Below are 9926 nucleotides of genomic sequence, written 5' to 3'. Positions count from 1 at the left end.
AGCCCCGGGAGCGGCGCGCGCGGCCCCGGCCCAGCCGCTCTGCCGGCCTCGCGCTGCACATTCTCTCCTGGCGGCGGCGCCACCTGCAGTAGCGTTCGCCCGAACATGGCGACACGGAGCAGCAGGAGGGAGTCGCGACTCCCCTTCTTATTCACCCTGGTCGCGCTGCTGCCGCCCGGGGCTCTCTGCGAGGTCTGGACGCGGACACTGCACGGCGGCCGCGCGCCCTTGCCCCAGGACCGGGGCTTCCTCGTGGTGCAGGGCGACCCGCGCGAGCTGCGGCTGTGGGCGCGCGGGGAGCCCCGGGGGGCGGACGAGAAGCCTCTCCGGAGGAGACGGAGCGCTGCCCTGCAGCCAGAGCCCATCAAGGTGTACGGACAGGTGAGCAGTTTTGCGACCCGCCTTCCGCCTGCTCTTTCCTTTCCCTGCACTTCCTCACCCCCCGCATTCGTCTTTGCTGTCGCCTCCCAGGTGCAGGCACCACTGGGGCTTGCCGGCTTGCATTTGTTTTTTTCACCCCACAGGAGTACAACTATCAGCACTTGAATTGCATTCACCGTCCCTTCTTCCTGTCGATTTTAGCAAACCTATTCCAGGGAACTCACGGGGTGCAGTCCATATTTTCCCCCAGCGTGTGTGCAGACCGGGGTAGTTTCCGGCAGGTAGAGAGGAGAGGTGCAGCTTCATTTTACGTGTGGATAAAACCGGGCTTTCTTTAGTGTATCATCAGTGGGCAGCCGAGCAGGCACCCCGCGGTGCAGTATACTTACACAGAACAGTCAGGGAGGGGGTTTCCACACTTTCCATTTTCTAGCCACAGTTAAGGTGGGCAAACCTATCTTGGTACAGTCAAAGCGAGTGTGTGTGTGTGTGTGTGTGTGTGTGTGTTAGGGCTGATTTTGTGTATGTGTGAGGGGCTGGGAGGAGAGGGTCTGTCTATTCCACCTACCAATCCAACCCTCTCCCAAGATAATGGCCTTATTTTGACCGGGTATATCCCTCACAGCACTTGGAGAGCTGAAAGACTGCAGGAATTTGGTGGGTATTATTATTCAGTAAGTGATTTATTTCTATCCAGGCAATGGGCTTATTAGATCACAAGTAACATGCTTTTCACTTTTATGGCTAGAATTACTACTAGGAATTGCAAACCGAGTTTGTGGTTTAGTATCAGCATTGGCAAAATTAATTTGCCTGTGTTATATTGCCTCATGAGACTTTGTGTCCTGCAGTTAAGATTGGCATCAGCAAAGCGCTAAGGTCCATGGGGGAGAAAAAGTGGGACTGGGGAAGGCGGTAGATATGCCCAATTTCTGGAGTGAAAATGTTCCCTTGTAAAGTAGAAATCGAAAGATTGGCTGAGTTCTGCTTCTTCCCACTGAGTCTCCTTTAGCCATTTCTTCAAGCAAATAAGTAAGAGTTAAATGCTAAACCCTTGGAGTGCCAGGAAGAGCTCTATAAAACATCATCCCTATTGTGTCATTTTGTTGATGAAGAAAGCAAAGCTGGGGAAGGGCTAAATGACTGGCCCCAGGTCGCTGGGGCGGGTGGCCTGCCCATTTGTTTTAGTCTGCATTGTCTCAGTGACCTCTGTGTGATCAAATAGTCACCCCAGCTAGAAATGCCTCTCAAATAACTCTTTTCCAAAGTCAAATATGTATGATTATAAAGAGGGGAAAGAACGGTGGGGAGGGGGCATTTGACTTCCAGCACCCTTCAGCCTTGGCATTTATCTGCTGGTAAGCTTGGGCTGCTGGAACTTGCCTACTGAGGTCCCTTCTAGGTCCTCTGCATGCCACCCATCTGAAACTTCTTTTTGTCTTGTTAAAAGAAGTCAACAAGGTCCTTCCTGACCCTCCACGGGGAGACTAGCCTCCTGAGGGAGGGTAGTGGAGAGAGGGAGGGAGAGAGGCTCCCTTGTTCTTAGCCACTGTCAGCCCTGCTCTGCTGTGGACTTGAACAGCTCTCTGGGGGCTGGGAATGGGGAGCGGGTGGGAGCCTGTTCTTGCCAGAGTTCAGTTCCTTCACCGATTAGTTTCGGTTGAGGGCAAAGCTTCCAGGTCTCACAGGTGCCCCTTCTTCTTTGGGTTTGGTTTATGAAAGCTCCTGGGCATTTGGGGCAAGTTGAAGATGAACTGTGTTCTCCTTGGGAGAGAGTCCAAACTCCCCAGCTTTTATATTCCTGAGCCAGCCCTATTGAGTTTGGTTCAGTTGAAGGATGGAGAACTGGCGGCGGAGGAATTCCTACCAAGAATGAGGACACTGAGCTCTGTTTTTTCTTTTGGAGGCTGCCATGGTCTGCCATTGTTTTCCATTGCTCCGAGGTTAATTAAAGTGGAATTAGTTTGAATCTTTAAGGATTGCAGTTAGAAGAAAGGAAGAACTTCCTCAAGCTGGGCTTTCTGTCTCAGGCACGATCTGGTGGAGGTGCTCAGGCTAATAGCACAGGGACTCAGGGGCCCAGGGGCTTGAGAGCCCCCCACCCCCTGGGAGCTCAAGAGTAAATCACAGCTATGTGGAATGACCTTGCTGGCAGGGGTGACCATTTGCCTGTTTTTCCTGGGACAGACCTGGTTTATAAGTTGTCTCTGTTGCTTATGAATAGTGCTGCCGTCATTCTCCTTACACAAGTGTAAGGGTGCAAGACCATAAATCACACGGCCATTCTACATCTAGTCCTAAACCCAGCTCCACCGTGTACCCTCAGTCCCCTTTAACTTCAGAACCCAAGGAATTGCAGTGTCTTTCCATAGTATGTCTTGGGTTGAGCGTGGTTCTGCACAGAAATGGGGGTGCAGACAGGGGCAAGGAAGATTTCATCCCTGCGTTCAGAAAGCCTACAGTTTCAGGAGGTAAAGTAGATGCAAATATAGGCATATTGAGGTACCAGACAGGAACCAGCAGACACAGGCAGAATAAACAACCACAGCTCTGCAGTTGGGGTTCCTGTGTGATAGGGGAGGGAACAGCGATGGAGTGATAAGGACCAGCCGGACTCAGACACTCCGCAGCTTCTTGCCCTCTGACCTTTGACTGAGGTTAAGGGAATGCCAGGCAACACAGATTAGGGCTGAAGCTGCCTGGCAAAGAAATCCTGATGGGTGATGTTAAGGCCACCGGCTTCAAGGAGAGGAGTAAGAAGCTTTTGCAGGGGAAGCACTTGCATCTGAGAAAGAGCTCTGTGTTGGAATGTTGTTTCTTTCAGGCTCTGTTGCTTGAAGCATAAACCAGGTTTAGTTATTTTGACCATATTCATCCTCACTGGTTTCTGTTGTGATTCCTTAGAGGCATGTTCATAATAATGAAGTGTGGTAAAAGTGAAACAATTTGCTGTCAAATATTAGCACTTTCCTTTTTATTAAATGCCTATATGAGCTTATTAATTTCCCCCCACAATTTTTATTGATTTGCCAATCGATTACCTAACTATAATTTTGGATTACAGTTCACTCTTTTCTCACCTAGTTCCCACCAAATCTCTAGCGCAATCCCCTTTCCCCACCCCTCACTCCTCCTCCCTGTCACCTCCGGTAACCACTACACTTTTTACAGAGTCAGAGTTATTTTTTACCAGTTCATTTTCTTTGGTTATTTGTATTCTGTAAATCAGCGAAACCATCTGGTGACTGTCTTTCACTTTTTGATTGACTTCACTTAACACAGTCATAATGGAACTACCTATTTTTGTCCCAGAAGGTACTTTTTCATGTTTTTTTTAAGGGCTCAGTAGTATCTCTTCTAGTAACATATTAGAATTTTTCTGCCCAAATTCAAAATTTAGACACTGAATCCATCTCCAAAGAAGGGGCTTGAGAAGGGGGTATCCTGTAATTCTAGCCATGCTGAATATTTTCCAGATTTTATGGCAGCCCCATGCCTTTGTGGCATCATGCTGGCTTTTTCTTCTGCCTGAAATGGGCTTCTGTCATTGCTTGGAAACTCCTCTTCCATCCTTCAACGTGCAAGGAATGCCTCCGAGTATCCCCAGGCTCCCTGGAAAGCGTTCCTTTGAGTTCTGCTGCCTTTGAGTTCTACTAGTTGTCCTGCCTTCTGTAATAATTGCCTGTTTAACTGTCTCCCCATTTGCTCCTTGAGGGCATAGGTAGACTTTTTCTTCTCTGTGCACCTGGCACGTAGTGAGTATTTGTGGACTGACTGCACACTTGGGAGAAGAGCGGTCTGCAGGTGAGGAACACACCCACGTTACAGAGGAAGCATTTATAGGGAGGATCTTGACCTGTCCATAAACGACCAGACAATGAGTTGGCTCACTCTGTGCTCAGGATGCCCATAGCAGAGCCCTGATAGAGCCCTGATTTTCCTATGCTATCCTGAGGGTGTTTTTTTTTTAACTTTATTTTTAAAGATTTATTTATTTACGCACACAAGAACTGGGGTACAGTCTAGAGGTGCAGGAGGTGAGAGGACTCACCAAAGACAGAGTAGGAACAGAGCAGGCAGATGTACTGAAATACACTACTGAAGGGAGCAGCAGGTGAGAAAGGAGTGGTCTACTGTGCCATGTGGGTCACCTCCCTGGCTGGGGATTGAACTCATGCTGCAGGGGTTGCTGACAGCTTCATAGTGCTGTGCTTTAACCTGTTGTGCCACCAGGGAGGGCTCCTCAGGGTGGTTTTGAATGAAGAGTTGGGATTCAATCATAAAGAATCTTCCTTTTTAGTGCTGTCATGGTATTGGCAATGGCATTGTTTTGGGGAAAAATCCTTTGGAATGAAGCACAAAGCCTAACAGGATTTACAGGTTTATTTTCCTCCCAATGAACTGCCTTTTCATAACTCCTGCTTTTCAGAGGCCAGGGAGTATTCAGTGTCCTGATTTGAGGCAAAATAAAGAAAGAGTCTGTTACTGCACAAGACCCTGGCACAAAGTCTTCTTTGGGGATGTGATACTGTTTAGCTTTCGATCTTTTGGGAGTAGATTCTTGCACGATACACTTGATTGGGAAAAGAATCCACTGGCTGGTTCTGAAGCTAGGAGGTTTGCCCTATGTGTTTCCAGAAGAAGTAAAGGCAAAGCATGTACTGTTTTAAGTGGGCTTCTACATGGGGGAGAGTTGCTTGCCATGTTGGGTTGACTCAATGAGAGATGTGACCTTGAGAACCTCCCTGGTTCCCCTTGGCATCTCCTACTGTCTGCTGTTCTTTGCCCAGTCTCTGACCACTCTTTAGCTCTCTATCAGCCTGAGTGTCTTGGGGCACGGCGGCTGGAGGCTTTGAGAGGTGGAAGGGGTGGGAGGAGAAGGAGACAGGGACAGGTGCCAGGAGATGGAGAATTAAAGACAGGACAGAAAGCTGTCACATTTGGTTTTTTAGCCTCAGGTAGGTCATATTTTAATATTTGTTTCAAAACACAATATGTACAGAAGTGTATGGTGAGAAGAAAATTTCCCTTATACCTCCTGCTCCCTGTTCATCCAGTGTCCTTCACCCCCCCCTCGCCCCCCCAATTGGCAACCACCGTCATCAGGCTTTTTATACCCTCTGGAAACATTCTATGCATATATAATATATATGAGCCTAAAATTTGAAACTTGAAACATCATTGACTTTCTATTATCCATAAGCCTTGATATCATGAATGAGATTAAATTGAGCTCCTAATATACTTATGGCAATATGATTACCAATAAGAAAGGATTTACCTGAAGTTTCATAATATAAGGTAGGTAGTTACTTTTTTTTTTCCAGGGCAGGTAAAAGGAAACTCATTCTCCTCCTAATCAGAAGGCTCCTACAGGCTAAGAGAGCAGCTTCCTGGAACCCTTTTGTGACCTGGAAAGGTAGCTCCCTAGAGATGGGAGTCTAGGCTTGTAAGATCAGCATACTGAGATGATGGATCTTGGTTTCAACTAGCCTTCTTTTCTTTCTTTTTAAAGATTTATTTTTATGCATACAGAAGTGGGGTACAGGCCAGAGATGCAGGGGCTGTGAGACGATTCACCAGAGACAGAGCGGGGAGCAGAACAGGCAGATTGATGAAGTACACTGCTGAGGGGAGCAGCGGGCGTGTCAGGAGCCTTCTGCTGTGCCATGTGGGTCAGTTCCCTGGCTGGGGATTGAACTTTTGAGACAGCTACAACTACCTTTGTAGCACTGCACTTTAACCCATTGCGCCACCAGGGAGGACCCTAACTATTGTTCTTTTCAAGATTTCCTTACGTCGTGGAAGATGCAGTTAATGGCATGTTTAATAAATTGCTTTGAGGCCTGGGATCCAGGAAGCACAGCTACCAGTGACTAACACCCCAAAGCAAGAAATGGATGTTACAGGAGCATCTTATTGTTCCTGTAACATAGCTTGGTCTGTTCCTCCATTGAGAAGGCAGCCTGTAATGTCCATTGTTTCACCCCAGGGTTAGAAATGGATGGAGTCAGCCATGGGCTGCCTATGTTCAGGGACAGACATGGGAACAGTTCAGTACACTAGAGAGGAGGTCATTAAAAAACTAAACCATTCATGTCGCTATGTATTTAGTCTTTTTTTTTTTTTTAATAAAGCGTCAGTTTACTTTCATAATTAAATTTTCTTAGGCGAATATTAAAGTGAGTATGCATTTTTTGAGCAGCTGATATGTAAAATGGTTGGCATAATGTGCCAGTTTGGAAAAGCCAGTTTGGAGCTTAAAATTTTCGACAGTAATTCAGAGGCAGATAGATAATTGGCAGTTGACTGCATAGAAATGTATTAAAGCTGAGTATTACAGCGACCTTTTCTCTCTCTCTTTTTTTATTTCCTTGTAATGGAAAGTAAAGAAAAGCTCATTACCGTTTGGTTTGACTATTCAGGGATGAGGATTTCTCCAGAATACAGGGGCAAGGTAGTCTCTTTCCTAGTGAGCACAGAACCTCCCCATGCATTCTCTGGTACCCCAGAATGCTCGGGCATATGGCATATTCAGTCCAGCCACGTAGACACAGAAATCAATTTCCCTCAGTTTAAAATGAGCCGCAGTTAATTTCGACCTAATTTATTGGTTTATCGACCTGTGAACCTTGGGCCTTCGAAGAAGTGGTGTGGGCAGCCTTCTAGCATTGAGGTGCCTGATGAAGCTATAAATCAAAGGCCGGGGGTGGGGTTTGGGGGGCGCCTGCTGATCTCGATCAAGATTTGGATCTCATCCTATATGCTTACGGGACCCTCCATTTTTTTATTGTAGAATAAGGGCTGCCTGGTGTGTTTTGGGGTGGGTTCCACGAAAACAGGATTTCTTAGCAATCTTGACCATCATAGTGAGTGAGAAATACAAAATTCTGTCATCCCCTGGGTAATTGTTAATAATAACGATAATATCCATGATACTATCATGGCTGTGAAGAGCCAGAAGATCCTATCTTCTTGGTTTCCAGCCAGATCTTCTGGTAGAGTGCTATTTGCTAGATTTTTCTGTGGTGATGGGAAGATGGTTTATCTGTGCTGGCTGATATGTCCACTTGACCTACCCCTACATGGTGGTTGAACATTGAACTGTGGCTCATGTGACTGAAGAATTGAGTTGACTTTCATGTAATTTGAATCAACTTAAAATTTTTTTTTAAAAAAGATTTGTTTATTTATGCTTACAGAACTAGGGTACAGGCCAGAGGTGTGGTGGGTGAGAGAATTTACCAGAGACATAGTGGGGAGAAGAACAGACAGATTGACAAAGTACACTGCTGAAGGGAGCAGCAGGCGGGTCAGGAGAGGTCTGCCACGCCGTGTGGGTCAGCTTCCTGGCCGGGGAATCGTACTTGTGTTGCAGAGGCTTCTGAAAGCTTCCTAATGCAGTGCCTTAACCCGTTGCGCCACCAGGGAGAGCCCAAATTTAAGTTTAATGGCCAGGGGTGGGCCGCTTTAGCTTTAACAGATTGTGAAAGGCTTTCTTTCTCCTCTGGTAGGTAACCTCTGCTTCCCCTGGGAGCGAAGCTGTAGTTACAGCAAAGACCTGTATTTATTTCCACCGTAAACAGGGATGGAAAAGCGAGGTGAGGGCTGCCGCAGAACCCCCAGGTTTTGGCTGCTGCTCACTGCCAAGCTGAGCTTCAGCAGGCCTGGTGTGCCAGGGCACGGTGGGCGCAGTGCTCAGCTTAGCGGGTGCAACTGCATTGGCCTCTCCTCTTTCCATCAGTGATGTGGGTGACGAGGTGCGACCTTGTGCCTCCACCTTGACCTTGCACAAACAGTCCACCTGTGCAGACTTGGCCTCTGTGGTGTTGGTCTGTTTAGCGGTGCAAGTTGTAAACAGGGCTTTACCTGCGTCCCCTGCCCTGCCCTCCACGCCTAGCTCTGTTGACTTACCTCACTGCAGCCCGGTCTGTCTTTCATCCCAGCGGCCCAGCAGGCTGGCATGCAGACAGAAGTCGGGGGTGTGGTCTTCGTCACTGCATGGAGCCCCCTCCCTGGCCGACCCTTTAACTTAGCATGCTGGTGCTGTAGCTGCCGTGAGGACTCTTGGCTTAGAAAATCGGGACCCTTCACGATGATTTATCTCCAGTCCCCTGAATTAGATTAAAAACACAGCTACGAATTCTCAGAAAGGCAGGCTGATGAGATTATGTCCCAAATCTGAGTGGCAGATAAGGGCAATAAAAAGATGTATGTAGAGCAAATGTGTTTTGTGCTGTGTGGGAGCCAGTGGTGCCGTTGATTACTTCCTCTTCCTTTTTTTGTTTTAACGGAGATAACTAATTTTGCTTCTGCTATTTCGAAAAGAGCTACTAGTCTGTTGAGTAGAAACCTCTCCCCTGAACAAGTGTGTATTGAAGAGGGGACCTGGGGGGGAGGGGAGCGAGGGTGATCTGTGTGGGTAGCCCTGAGTCCGTGAGTGGGTCCTGAATTGGGATTTAATGTGTTCGTTGGCACTGAGGTGGGCGTCGTTCTACCTTGATGGACCGGGGAATGAATAGTAGTATCATGATTTGAAAATCTGAGCTCTTAGGAAACCCCTCTGCCCAGGAGAAAGTGGGAAAAGCTGAAGTGAGCTGACTGGAGGGCTTGGATTTTATTTTAAGCAAGCTGGGGAGGAGGGCTAGATGACGGAGTCTCCCCTTGGAGACTCAGATGGTGCCTGGATGGTGAGCTGTATGTGGAGTTAGGGGCCCAGATCCGAAGGCACCTTATTTCTCTGTGAGCCCAGGGGATGCCCACGAGACATTCTAGGTGTCTGGAGAGAAAGACTAGGGCTGCCCTAAGGGTCTCTGCAGAGGGACCTGCTGATGGTGGGGAGGGGGGCAGAGCAGCATGGCCGTTGGGACTGGGGAGCATTTGGAAGAGATTTGGATGTTTGAAACCTGTGCTCAATTAATTGAGTAACATGAGATCATGCACCTATGACTTACCTCATCTGTATACATTTAGTTCCCTGAAGTTCTTTCACCGAGTAGTTAAAAAAAATACAGCCACATGCACATGGTTTGCTGGATTTGGCAACGTGTGCTGCCAGGCGTGGTGATGGAAGGGTTGCGGCAGAAGCCAGCCCTGGAGTCTGGAGAAGAGAGAAGTTGAGGCGTCGATGTGGAGCACTGGATAAAGGCTGCCAACACAGAGTCGGGGGAGTTGAGCTAAGGCCTGGGGGTGCTGCCTGCTACTTCAGAGGCCTCTCATACTCCTGAGAAATCGGCTTTGCTGTTTGGGTGTGCGCTCCCCTTGGAACCTCCCCTCATTGTGTAGTAAAAAATATAGTAGTGGGCCCTCCCTGGTGGCGCAGTGAGTTAAAGCACAGCACTGAGAAGCTAAAGCCACTTCCGCATGAGTTCCATCCCCACCTGCCCCAGAGGAGATCCACATGGTGCGGCAGATCTCTCTTGACCCTCCTGCTGCTCCCCTCAGCAGTGAACTTTGTCGATCTGCCTGTTCTGCTCCCCACTCTGTCTCTGGTGAATCCTCTCACCGTCTCTGGTGAATCCTCTCACCCTCCGCATCTCTGGCCT

The 9926-nt window shown here is 48.2% G+C and overlaps 1 protein-coding gene across 1 annotated transcript in view; it reads left to right on the top strand.

Annotated features, from left to right (window-relative positions):
- Positions 1–159: 159 nt before the first annotated feature.
- Positions 160–9926, top strand: part of SORL1 (sortilin-related receptor, L(DLR class) A repeats containing) — a 138538-nt gene continuing 128771 nt past the window's right edge. The window contains exon 1 of the mRNA XM_004689165.2: positions 160–381. The gene's annotated coding sequence lies outside the window, so the exon portion shown is untranslated. The remainder of the gene's footprint in view (positions 382–9926) is intronic.

This window comes from Condylura cristata, unplaced genomic scaffold (genome assembly GCF_000260355.1).
Source record: "Condylura cristata isolate star-nosed mole 26May11 unplaced genomic scaffold, ConCri1.0 scaffold00025, whole genome shotgun sequence".
NCBI classification, from domain to species: Eukaryota; Metazoa; Chordata; class Mammalia; order Eulipotyphla; family Talpidae; genus Condylura; species Condylura cristata.
This window is presented reverse-complemented; position numbering and strand designations above follow the sequence as displayed.